Here is a 12,244-nt window from a genome sequence, read left to right on the forward strand (position 1 = left end):
CGCTCACTGTTGGTCAAGAGACATCCAGCTTGGCCGAGCACGGTGGAGTCTGTGCATGCAGAACCAGTAAACACAACACGAAGACATCGTCTGGCAAGCCGTCCCCTGTCGTCACCAGATGAAATGGAGACGCTGTGAAGGCCCACTGACACCCAACGGAGGAAGTCGAAGTAATCTCCAACTTTGCCGAACAAAGGGCAATCCGTGCAAGCAGCAAGTACTGGCGGAATCCAACAGAGGGCAATGTCTAGTCTCCCTGAGCTCCACCCTGGCGTGTTGGTCGTGGAGTCAGGAGAACGAAAAGAGACGCCGTGAAGGTGTACCTACATCCAAACAGGATGCCGTTCAGTCTGTCGCCACACTTCCCCGTTGTGCAGGATGAAGGGATGTGGTAACTGAAGTGAGGAGAAGGCAAGTCGGCATCCGAGGGTGTGGGTGAGTGGCCTGTAAAAAGCAGCAGGAAATCTGTGTGGCATATCAGCTGAAAACGGAGCCTGCCTGCCGCAAGTCCGCGAGTCCATCGGCTCGCAACATTCGTGCACGAAGCTCCCGCCAGCAGAAAAGCTAGCAATGCTTAGGAGCCTGAAAGGCCTTAAATTGGTCAGGATGAGACAACTGGACAAGAGAAAAAGGGGAAGCCAGGTTTTGCGGCATTTTCTGCTTTTATACGTTTTGCACCCCAAAGCGGGGAGAGGGCACCATTCCTGGAAGCACTGCAAGGCCAGGTTGATGCGTGGAGCGGAAGGAGCAATCCCCTGAACCATCTCCGAGTCCTAAAAATCAATTTAATATTCGGTCCCCAGATTGAGGACATATCAGATATTAAACTGATAAGAACAGATACTACACTTGATCTGAGCCAAAAGGCCGAGAAGCGATAGCCCATATTTTCCGGCAATGGCTCTTGTCCTCCTCGTCCACCGACATTCAGGTGCACCTTGCTGCGCTCGACTGTGCTTTGGAACTTTTAGTCTACGCTCACTCTTGGACAAGAGACATCCAGCTTGGCCGAGCACGGTGGAGTCTGAGCATGCAGAACCAGTAAAACACAACAGGAAGACATCGTCTGGCAAGCCGTCCCCTGTCGTCACCAGATGAAATGGAGACACTGTGAAGGCCCAGTGACACCCAACAGAGGGAGTCGAAGTCATCTCCACCTTTGCCGAACAAAGGGCAATCCGTGCAAACAGCAAGTACTGGCGGAATCCAACAGAGGGCAATGTCTAGTCTCCCTGAGCTCCACCCTGGCGTGTTGGTCGTGGAGTCAGGAGAACTAAAAGAGACGCCGTGAAGGTATACCTACATCCAAACAGGATGCCGTTCAGTCTGTCGCAACAGTATCCCGTTGTGCAGGATGAAGGGATGTGGTAACTGAAGTGAGGAGAAGGCAAGTCGGCATCCGAGGGTGAGGGTGAGTGGCCTGTAAAAAGCAGCAGGAAATCTGTGCGGCATATCAGCTGAAAACGGAGCCTGGCTGCCGAAAGTCCTCGAGTCCATCGACTCGCAACATTAGTGCACGAAGCTCCCGCCAGCAAAAAAGCTAGCAATGCTTTGGAGCTTGAAATGCTTTAAATTGGTCAAGATGAGGCAACTGGACAACAGAGAAAAGGGGTAGGCAGGTTTTGCGGCATTTTCTGCTTTTATACATTTCCGCCCCAAAGCGGGGTGAAGGCACCATTCCTGGAAGCACTGCAAGCCCAGGTTGATGCGTGGAGCGGAAGGAGCAAGCCCCTGAACCATCTCCGAGTCCTAAAAATCAATTTAATATTCGGTCTCCATATTGAGGAAATATCAGATATTAAACTGATAAGAACAAATACTACACTTGATCTGAGCCAAAAGGCCGAGAAGCAATACCCCATATTTTCCGGCAATGGCTCTTGTCCTCCTCATCCACCGACATTCAGGTGCACCTTGCTGCGCTCGACTGTGCTTTGGAACTTTTAGTCTACGCTCACTGTTGGTCAAGAAACCTCCAGCTTGGCCGAGCACGCTGGAGTCTGTGCATGCAGAACCAGTAAAACACAACACGAAGACATCGTCTGGCAAGCCGTCCCCTGTCGTCACCAGATGAAATGGAGACGCTGTGAAGGCCAGTGACACCCAACGGAGGGAGTGGAAGAAATCTCCACCTTTGCCGAAAAAAGGACAATCCGTGCAAGCAGCAAGTACTGGCGGTATCCAACAGGGGGCAATATCTAGTCTCCCTGAGCTCCATCCTAGCGTGTTGGTCGTGGAGTCAGGAGAACGAAAAGAGACTCCGTGAACGTATACCTACATCCAAAGAGAATGCCGTTCAGTCTGTCGCCACACTTCCCCGTTGTGCAGGATGAAGGGATGTGGTAACTGAAGTGAGGAGAAGGCAAGTCGGCATCCGAGTGTGAAGGTGAGTGGCCTGTAAAGAGCAGCAGGAAATCTGTGTGGCATATCAGCTGAAAACGGAGCCTGGCTGCCGCAAGTCCGCGAGTCCATCGGCTCACAACATTCGTGCACGGAGCTCCCGACAGCAGAAAAGCTAGCAATGCTTTGGAGCCTGAAAGGCCTTAAATTGGTCAGGATGAGACAACTGGACAAGAGAGAAAAGGGTAAGCCAGGTTTTGCGGCATTTTCTGGTTTTATACATTTGGCGCCCCAAAGCGGGGAGAGGTCACCATTCCTGGAAGCACTGCAAGACCAGGTTGATGCGTGGAGCGGAAGGAGCAAGCCCCTGAACCATCTCCGAGTCCTAAAAATCAGTTTAATATTCGGCCCCCAGATTGAGGACATATCAGATATTAAACTGATAAGAACAGATACTACACTTGATCTGAGCCAAAAGGCCGAGAAGCGATAGCCCATATTTTCCGGCAATGGCTCTTGTCCTCCTCGTCCACCGACATTCAGGTGCACCTTGCTGCGCTCGACTGTGCTTTGGAACTTTTAGTCTACGCTCACTGTTGGACAAGAGACATCCAGCTTGGCCGAGCACGGTGGAGTCTGAGCATGCAGAACCAGTAAAACACAACAGGAAGACATCGTCTGGCAAGCCGTCCCCTGTCGTCACCAGATGAAATGGAGACGCTGTGAAGGCCCAGTGACACCCAACAGAGGGAGTCGAAGTCATCTCCACCTTTGCCGAACAAAGGGCAATCCGTGCAAACAGCAAGTACTGGCGGAATGCAACAGAGGGCAATGTCTAGTCTCCCTGAGCTCCACCCTGGCGTGTTGGTCGTGGAGTCAGGAGAACTAAAAGAGTCGCCGTGAAGGTATACCTACATCCAAACAGGATGCCGTTCTGTCTGTCGCAACAGTATCCCGTTGTGCAGGATGAAGGGATGTGGTAACTGAAGTGAGGAGAAGGCAAGTCGGCATCCGAGGGTGAGGGTGAGTGGCCTGTAAAAAGCAGCAGGAAATCTGTGCGGCATATCAGCTGAAAGCGGAGCCTGGCTGCCGAAAGTCCTCGAGTCCATCGACTCGCAACATTAGTGCACGAAGCTCCCGCCAGCAGAAAAGCTAGCAATGCTTTGGAGCTTGAAATGCCTTAAATTGGACAAGATGAGGCAACTGGACAACAGAGAAAAGGGGTAGGCAGGTTTTGCGGCATTTTCTGCTTTTATACATTTCCGCCCCAAAGCGGGTTGAAGGCACCATTCCTGGAAGCACTGCAAGCCCAGGTTGATGCGTGGAGCGGAAGGAGCAAGCCCCTGAACCATCTCCGAGTCCTAAAAATCAATTTAATATTCGGTCTCCATATTGAGGACATATCAGATATTAAACTGATAAGAGCAGATACTACACTTGATCTGAGCCAAAAGGCCGAGAAGCGATAGCCCATATTTTCCGGCAATGGCTCTTGTCCTCCTCATCCACCGACATTCAGGTGCACCTTGCTGCGCTCGACTGTGCTTTGGAACTTTTAGTCTACGCTCACTGTTGGTCAAGAAACCTCCAGCTTGGCCGAGCACGGTGGAGTCTGTGCATGCAGAACCAGTAAAACACAACACGAAGACATCATCTGGCAAGCCGTCCCCTGTCGTCACCAGATGAAATGGAGACGCTGTGAAGGCCAGTGACACCCAACGGAGGGAGTGGAAGAAATCTCCACCTTTGCCGAACAAAGGACAATCCGTGCAAGCAGCAAGTACTGGCGGTATCCAACAGGGGGCAATGTCTAGTCTCCCTGAGCTCCACCCTAGCGTGTTGGTCGTGGAGTCAGGAGAACGAAAAGAGACGCCGTGAAGATATACCTACATCCAAAGAGAATGCCGTTCAGTCTGTCGCCACACTTCCCCGTTGTGCAGGATGAAGGGATGTGGTAACTGAAGTGAGGAGAAGGCAAGTCGGCATCCGAGTGTGAAGCTGAGTGGCCTGTAAAGAGCAGCAGGAAATCTGTGTGGCATATCAGCTGAAAACGGAACCTGGCTGCCGCAAGTCCGCGAGTCCATCGGCTCGCAACATGAGTGCACGAAGCTCCCGCCAGCAGAAAAGCTAGCAATGCTTTGGAGCCTGAAAGGCCTTAAATTGGTCAGGATGAGACAACTGGACAAGAGAGAAAAGGGGAAGCCAGTTTTTGCGGCATTTTCTGCTTTTATACATTTTGCGCCCGAAAGCTGGGAGAGGGCACCATTCCTGGAAGCACTGCAAGCCCAGGTTGATGCGTGGAGCGGAAGGAGCAAGCCCCTGAACCATCTCCGAGTCCTAAAAATCAATTTAATATTCGGTCTCCATATTGAGGACATATCAGATATTAAACTGATAAGAACAGATACTACACTTGATCTGAGCCAAAAGGCCGAGAAGCGATAGCCCATATTTTCCGGCAATGGCTCTTGTCCTCCTCATCCACCGACATTCAGGTGCACCTTGCTGCGCTCGACTGTGCTTTGGAACTTTTAGTCTACGCTCACTGTTGGTCAAGAAACCTCCAGCTTGGCCGAGCACGGTGGAGTCTGTGCATGCAGAACCAGTAAAACACAACACGAAGACATCGTCTGGCAAGCCGTCCCCTGTCGTCACCAGATGAAATGGAGACGCTGTGAAGGCCAGTGACACCCAACGGAGGGAGTGGAAGAAATCTCCACCTTTGCCGAAAAAAGGACAATCCGTGCAAGCAGCAAGTACTGGCGGTATCCAACAGGGGGCAATGTCTAGTCTCCCTGAGCTCCACCCTAGCGTGTTGGTCGTGGAGTCAGGAGAACGAAAAGAGACGCCGTGAAGGTATACCAACATCCAAAGAGAATGCCGTTCAGTCTGTCGCCACACTTCCCCGTTGTGCAGGATGAAGGGATGTGGTAACTGAAGTGAGGAGAAGGCAAGTCGGCATCCGAGTGTGAAGGTGAGTGGCCTGTAAAGAGCAGCAGGAAATCTGTGTGGCATGTGAGCTGAAAACGGAGCCTGCCTGCCGCAAGTCCGCCGGCTCACAACATTCGAGCACGGAGCTCCCGACAGCAGAAAAGCTAGCAATGCTTTGGAGCCTGAAAGGCCTTAAATTGGTCAGGATGAGACAACTGGACAAGAGAGAAAAGGGTAAGCCAGGTTTTGCGGCATTTTCTGCTTTTATACATTTGGCGCCCCAAAGCGGGGAGAGGGCACCATTCCTGGAAGCACTGCAAGACCAGGTTGATGCGTGGAGCGGAAGGAGCAAGCCCCTGAACCATCTCTGAGTCCTAAAAATCAATTTAATATTCGGTCCCCAGATTGAGGACATATCAGATATTAAACTGATAAGAACAGATACTACACTTGATCTGAGCCAAAAAGCCGAGAAGCGATAGCCCATATTTTCCGGCAATGGCTCTTGTCCTCCTCGTCCACCGACATTCAGGTGCACCTTGCTGCGCTCGACTGTGCTTTGGAACTTTTAGTCTACGCTCACTGTTGGACAAGAGACATCCAGCTTGGCCGAGCACGGTGGAGTCTGAGCATGCAGAACCAGTAAAACACAACAGGAAGACATCGTCTGGCAAGCCGTCCCCTGTCGTCACCAGATGAAATGGAGACGCTGTGAAGGCCCAGTGACACCCAACAGAGGGAGTCGAAGTCATCTCCACCTTTGCCGAACAAAGGGCAATCCGTGCAAACAGCAAGTACTGGCGGAATCCAACAGAGGGCAATGTCTAGTCTCCCTGAGCTCCACCCTGGCGTGTTGGTCGTTGAGTCAGGAGAACTAAAAGAGTCGCCGTGAAGGTATACCTACATCCAAACAGGATGCCGTTCAGTCTGTCGCAACAGTATCCCGTTGTGCAGGATGAAGGGATGTGGTAACTGAAGTCAGGAGAAGGCAAGTCGGCATCGGAGGGTGAGGGTGAGTGGCCTGTAAAAAGCAGCAGGAAATCTGTGCGGCATATCAGCTGAAAACGGAGCCTGGCTGCCGCAAGTCCGCGAGTCCATCGGCTCACAACATTCGTGCACGGAGCTCCCGACAGCAGGAAAGCTAGCAATGCTTTGGAGCCTGAAAGGCCTTAAATTGGTCAGGATGAGACAACTGGACAAGAGAGAAAAGGGTAAGTCAGGTTTTGCGGCATTTTCTGCTATTATACATTTTGCGTCCCAAAGCGGGGAGAGGGCACCATTCCTGGAAGCACTGCAAGACCAGGTTGATGCGTGGAGCGGAAGGAGCAAGCCCCTGAACCATCTCCGAGTCCTAAAAATCAATTTAATATTCGGTCTCCATATTGAGGACATATCAGATATTAAACTGATAAGAACAGATATTACACTTGATCTGAGCCAAAAGGCCGAGAAGCGATAGCCCATATTTTCCGGCAATGGCTCTTGTCCTCCTCATCCACCGACATTCAGGTGCACCTTGCTGCGCTCGACTGTGCTTTGGAACTTTTAGTCTACGCTCACTGTTGGTCAAGAAACCTCCAGCTTGGCCGAGCACGGTGGAGTCTGTGCATGCAGAACCAGTAAAACACAACACGAAGACATCGTCTGGCAAGCCGTCCCCTGTCGTCACCAGATGAAATGGAGACGCTGTGAAGGCCAGTGACACCCAACGGAGGGAGTGGAAGAAATCTCCACCTTTGCCGAAAAAAGGACAATCCGTGCAAGCAGCAAGTACTGGCGGTATCCAACAGGGGGCAATGTCTAGTCTCCCTGAGCTCCACCCTAGCGTGTTGGTCGTGGAGTCAGGAGAACGAAAAGAGACGCCGGGAAGGTATACCTACATCCAAAGAGAATGCCGTTCAGTCTGTCGCCACACTTCCCCGTTGTGCAGGATGAAGGGATGTGGTAACTGAAGTGAGGAGAAGGCAAGTCGGCATCCGAGTGTGAAGGTGAGTGGCCTGTAAAGAGCAGCAGGAAATCTGTGTGGCATATCAGCTGAAAACGGAGCCTGGCTGCCGCAAGTCCGCCGGCTCACAACATTCGTGCACGGAGCTCCCGACAGCAGAAAAGCTAGCAATGCTTTGGAGCCTGAAAGGCCTTAAATTGGTCAGGATGAGACAACTGGACAAGAGAGAAAAGGGTAAGCCAGGTTTTGCGGCATTTTCTGCTTTTATACATTTGGCGCCCCAAAGCGGGGTGTAGGCACCATTCCTGGAAGCACTGCAAGACCAGGTTGATGCGTGGAGCGGAAGGAGCAAGCCCCTGAACCATCTCCGAGTGCTAAAAATCAATTTAATATTCGGTCCCCAGATTGAGGACATATCAGATATTAAACTGATAAGAACAGATTCTACACTTGATCTGAGCCAAAAGGCCGAGAAGCGATAGCCCATATTTTCCGGCAATGGCTCTTGTCCTCCTCGTCCACCGACATTCAGGTGCACCTTGCTGCGCTCGACTGTGCTTTGGAACTTTTAGTCTGCGCTCACTGTTGGACAAGAGACATCCAGCTTGGCCGAGCACGGTGGAGTCTGAGCATGCAGAACCAGTAAAACACAACAGGAAGACATCGTCTGGCAAGCCGTCCCCTGTCGTCACCAGATGAAATGGAGACGCTGTGAAGGCCCAGTGACACCCAACAGAGGGAGTCGAAGTCATCTCCACCTTTGCCGTACAAAGGGCAATCCGTGCAAACAGCAAGTACTGGCGGAATCCAACAGAGGGCAATGTCTAGTCTCCCTGAGCTCCACCCTGGCGTGTTGGTCGTTGAGTCAGGAGAACTAAAAGAGTCGCCGTGAAGGTATACCTACATCCAAACAGGATGCCGTTCAGTCTGTCGCAACAGTATCCCGTTGTGCAGGATGAAGGGATGTGGTAACTGAAGTCAGGAGAAGGCAAGTCGGCATCCGAGGGTGAGGGTGAGTGGCCTGTAAAAAGCAGCAGGAAATCTGTGCGGCATATCAGCTGAAAACGGAGCCTGGCTGCCGAAAGTCCTCGAGTCCATCGACTCGCAACATTAGTGCACGAAGCTCCCGCCAGCAGAAAAGCTAGCAATGCTTTGGAGCTTGAAATGCCTTAAATTGGTCAAGATGAGGCAACTGGACAACAAAGAAAAGGGGTAGGCAGGTTTTGCGGCATTTTCTGCTTTTATACATTTCCGCCCCAAAGCGGGGTGAAGGCACCATTCCTGGAAGCACTGCAAGCACAGGTTGATGCGTGGAGCGGAAGGAACAAGCCCCTGAGCCATCTCCGAGTCCTAAAAATCAATTTAATATTCGGTCTCCATATTGCGGACATATCAGATATTAAACTGATAAGAGCAGATACTACACTTGATCTGAGCCAAAAGGCCGAGAAGCGATAGCCCATATTTTCCGGCAATGGCTCTTGTCCTCCTCATCCACCGACATTCAGGTGCACCTTGCTGCGCTCGACTGTGCTTTGGAACTTTTAGTCTACGCTCACTGTTGGTCAAGAAACCTCCAGCTTGGCCGAGCACGGTGGAGTCTGTGCATGCAGAACCAGTAAAACACAACACGAAGACATCGTCTGGCAAGCCGTCCCCTGTCGTCACCAGATGAAATGGAGACGCTGTGAAGGCCAGTGACACCCAACGGAGGGAGTGGAAGAAATCTCCACCTTTGCCGAACAAAGGACAATCCGTGCAAGCAGCAAGTACTGGCGGTATCCAACAGGGGGCAATGTCTAGTCTCCCTGAGCTCCACCCTGGCGTGTTGGTCGTGGAGTCAGGAGAACTAAAAGAGACGCCGTGAAGGTATACCTACATCCAAACAGGATGCCGTTCAGTCTGTCGCAACAGTATCCCGTTGTGCAGGATGAAGGGATGTGGTAACTGAAGTGAGGAGAAGGCAAGTCGGCATCCGAGGGTGAGGGTGAGTGGCCTGTAAAAAGCAGCAGGAAATCTGTGCGGCATATCAGCTGAAAACGGAGCCTGGCTGCCGAAAGTCCTCGAGTCCATCGACTCGCAACATTAGTGCACGAAGCTCCCGCCAGCAAAAAAGCTAGCAATGCTTTGGAGCATGAAATGCCTTAAATTGGTCAAGATGAGGCAACTGGACAACAGAGAAAAGGGGTAGGCAGGTTTTGCGTCATTTTCTGCTTTTATACATTTCCGCCCCAAAGCGGGGTGAAGGCACCATTCCTGGAAGCACTACAAGCCCAGGTTGATGCGTGGAGCGGAAGGAGCAAGCCCGTGAACCATCTCCGAGTCCTAAAAATCAATTTAATATTCGGTCTCCATATTGAGGAAATATCAGATATTAAACTGATAAGAACAGATACTACACTTGATCTGAGCCAAAAGGCCGAGAAGCGATAGCCCATATTTTCCGGCAATGGCTCTTGTCCTCCTCATCCACCGACATTCAGGTGCACCTTGCTGCGCTCGACTGTGCTTTGGAACTTTTAGTCTACGCTCACTGTTGGTCAAGAAACCTCCAGCTTGGCCGAGCACGGTGGAGTCTGTGCATGCAGAACCAGTAAAACACAACACGAAGACATCGTCTGGCAAGCCGTCCCCTGTCGTCACCAGATGAAATGGAGACGCTGTGAAGGCCAGTGACACCCAACGGAGGGAGTGGAAGAAATCTCCACCTTTGCCGAAAAAAGGACAATCCGTGCAAGCAGCAAGTACTGGCGGTATCCAACAGGGGGCAATGTCTAGTCTCCCTGAGCTCCACCCTAGCGTGTTGGTCGTGGAGTCAGGAGAACGAAAAGAGACGCCGTGAAGGTATACCTACATCCAAAGAGAATGCCGTTCAGTCTGTCGCCACACTTCCCCGTTGTGCAGGATGAAGGGATGTGGTAACTGAAGTGAGGAGAAGGCAAGTCGGCATCCGAGTGTGAAGGTGAGTGGCCTGTAAAGAGCAGCAGGAAATCTGTGTGGCATATCAGCTGAAAACGGAGCCTGGCTGCCGCAAGTCCGCGAGTCCATCGGCTCACAACATTCGTGCACGGAGCTCCCGACAGCAGGAAAGCTAGCAATGCTTTGGAGCCTGAAAGGCCTTAAATTGGTCAGGATGAGACAACTGGACAAGAGAGAAAAGGGTAAGTCAGGTTTTGCGGCATTTTCTGGTTTTATACATTTGGCGCCCCAAAGCGGGGTGAGGGCACCATTCCTAGAAGCACTGCAAGACCAGGTTGATGCGTGGAGCGGAAGGAGCAAGCCCCTGAACCATCTCCGAGTCCTAAAAATCAGTTTAATATTCAGTCCCCAGATTGAGGACATATCAGATATTAAACTGATAAGAACAGATTTTTTTTTTTTTTTTTTTTTTCAAAAAAATATACTTTATTCATAAAAATTTATCATGAGCATTACAGAAACATTTCAAATTGTCTTGACTGTACATTTCCGGCAGGGTTACATGTTGCCTTGACTTTCTTTCATTCAATTTTGATATTGTCGTACACATATCACTCTTTACATTACAATTCCTTCTGAAATATTTACAGTGGCATGTTTGTTTTATACATTGGAGTGTTGATTGCCCAGACCGAGGGGCTTTACACTGTTACGCGCCCCTCGGTGTACATTTGCTGGAAAGACTTTACACTGTGGTCTTTCCCCATTGCGCCTTGGCGGCAGCTGCCCCAAGCTTGAGTGCGTCCCTCAGCACGTAGTCCTGGACCTTGGAATGTGCCAGTCTGCAACACTCGGTCGAGGACAATTCTTTGCACTGGAAGATCAGCAAGTTTCGGGCAGACCAAAGAGCGTCTTTTACCGAGTTGATGACCTTCCAGCAGCAGTTGATATTTGTCTCGGTGTGTGTCCCTGGAAACAGTCCGTAGAGCACAGAGTCCTGTGTCACAGATCTGTTTGGGATAAACCTTGACAAATACCACTGCATCTCTCTCCAGACCTTCTTTGCAAAGGCACATTCCACAAGGAGGTGTGTGACCGTCTCATTTCCCCCACAGCCACTCCGAGGGCAGCGTGCATTGGTGCAGAGCCTTCGGGTGTGCATGAAGAATCTGACAGGGAGGGCCCTTCTCACCACCAGCCAAGCTAGGTCTTGGTGCTTGTTTGAAAGTTCTGGTGATGAGGCGTTCTGCCAGATGACTCTGGCAGTCTGCTCAGGGAACCATCCAACGTCCTCCACGGTCTCCTTTTCCCTGAGGGCCTCGAGGACATTACGTGCTGACCACTGCTTCATTGCCTTGTGGTCAAAGGTGTTTTTCTTCAAAAACTTTTCCACGAAGGACAGGTGGTACGGTACGGTCCAACTACTTGGAGCGTTCCGCGGCAATGAGGCCAGGCCCATCCTTCGCAACACCGGGGACAGGTAGAACCTCAGTATGTAGTGACACTTGGTGTTTGCATACTGGGGGTCCACGCACAGCTTGATGCAGCTGGACACAAAGGTGGCCAGCAGGATGAGGGAGGCGTTGGGTACGTTCCGCCCTCCCTTCTCCAGAGGTTTGTACATGGTGTCCCTTCGGACACGGTCCATCTTGGATCGCCAGATAAATTTGAAGATGGCCCGGGTGACTGCTGTGGCGTAGGGTCGGGTTATGGGCCAGACCTGCGCCACGTACAGTAGCACCGAGAGTACCTCACACCTGATGACCAGGGTTTTGCCCGCAATGGAGAGGGAGCGTTGCTCCCACCAGCCCAGTTTCTGTCTTACCTTTCCTATGCGCTCCTCCCAGTTTTTGGTGCACGCCCCAGCAGCTCCGAACCATATCCCCAGCACCTTCAGGTAATCGGACCTGACAGTGAAGGGGACAAAGGACCGGTCGGCCCAGTTCCCAAAGAACATGGCCTCGCTCTTGCCCCGGTTTACCTTGGCTCCAGAGGCCAGTTCAAACTGGTCGCAGGTGGTTAAGAGCCTGCGTACAGACGCAGGATCCGAGCAGAAGACGGCAACGTCGTCCATGTACAGGGAGGCCTTGACTTGCATGCCTCCACTGC

General features: G+C 51.6%; 11 non-coding genes across 11 annotated transcripts; all 11 read right to left on the reverse strand.

The window, feature by feature from the left end:
• Window positions 1–688: 688 nt before the first annotated feature.
• On the reverse strand, window positions 689–879 carry LOC140397601 (U2 spliceosomal RNA). The gene has a single exon (XR_011937034.1). It is a non-coding gene; the product is annotated as a U2 spliceosomal RNA (small nuclear RNA).
• Window positions 880–1,664: 785 nt separating this feature from the next.
• LOC140397745 (U2 spliceosomal RNA) lies at window positions 1,665–1,855 on the reverse strand. Its single transcript, XR_011937174.1, has one exon. It is a non-coding gene; the product is annotated as a U2 spliceosomal RNA (small nuclear RNA).
• A 785-nt stretch (window positions 1,856–2,640) lies between these two features.
• LOC140397506 (U2 spliceosomal RNA) lies at window positions 2,641–2,831 on the reverse strand. The gene has a single exon (XR_011936941.1). It is a non-coding gene; the product is annotated as a U2 spliceosomal RNA (small nuclear RNA).
• Window positions 2,832–3,616: 785 nt separating this feature from the next.
• Window positions 3,617–3,807, reverse strand: LOC140397673 (U2 spliceosomal RNA). Its single transcript, XR_011937106.1, has one exon. It is a non-coding gene; the product is annotated as a U2 spliceosomal RNA (small nuclear RNA).
• Window positions 3,808–4,592: 785 nt separating this feature from the next.
• Window positions 4,593–4,783, reverse strand: LOC140397512 (U2 spliceosomal RNA). The gene has a single exon (XR_011936947.1). It is a non-coding gene; the product is annotated as a U2 spliceosomal RNA (small nuclear RNA).
• Window positions 4,784–5,560: 777 nt separating this feature from the next.
• On the reverse strand, window positions 5,561–5,751 carry LOC140397562 (U2 spliceosomal RNA). Its single transcript, XR_011936996.1, has one exon. It is a non-coding gene; the product is annotated as a U2 spliceosomal RNA (small nuclear RNA).
• A 786-nt stretch (window positions 5,752–6,537) lies between these two features.
• Window positions 6,538–6,728, reverse strand: LOC140397600 (U2 spliceosomal RNA). The gene has a single exon (XR_011937033.1). It is a non-coding gene; the product is annotated as a U2 spliceosomal RNA (small nuclear RNA).
• A 777-nt stretch (window positions 6,729–7,505) lies between these two features.
• Window positions 7,506–7,696, reverse strand: LOC140397461 (U2 spliceosomal RNA). Its single transcript, XR_011936897.1, has one exon. It is a non-coding gene; the product is annotated as a U2 spliceosomal RNA (small nuclear RNA).
• Window positions 7,697–8,481: 785 nt separating this feature from the next.
• On the reverse strand, window positions 8,482–8,672 carry LOC140397837 (U2 spliceosomal RNA). The gene has a single exon (XR_011937263.1). It is a non-coding gene; the product is annotated as a U2 spliceosomal RNA (small nuclear RNA).
• A 784-nt stretch (window positions 8,673–9,456) lies between these two features.
• Window positions 9,457–9,647, reverse strand: LOC140397782 (U2 spliceosomal RNA). Its single transcript, XR_011937210.1, has one exon. It is a non-coding gene; the product is annotated as a U2 spliceosomal RNA (small nuclear RNA).
• A 785-nt stretch (window positions 9,648–10,432) lies between these two features.
• LOC140397210 (U2 spliceosomal RNA) lies at window positions 10,433–10,618 on the reverse strand. Its single transcript, XR_011936762.1, has one exon. It is a non-coding gene; the product is annotated as a U2 spliceosomal RNA (small nuclear RNA).
• Window positions 10,619–12,244: the final 1,626 nt, after the last annotated feature.

The sequence above is a fragment of the Scyliorhinus torazame genome, chromosome 20 (genome assembly GCF_047496885.1).
Source record: "Scyliorhinus torazame isolate Kashiwa2021f chromosome 20, sScyTor2.1, whole genome shotgun sequence".
NCBI lineage: Eukaryota > Metazoa > Chordata > Chondrichthyes > Carcharhiniformes > Scyliorhinidae > Scyliorhinus > Scyliorhinus torazame.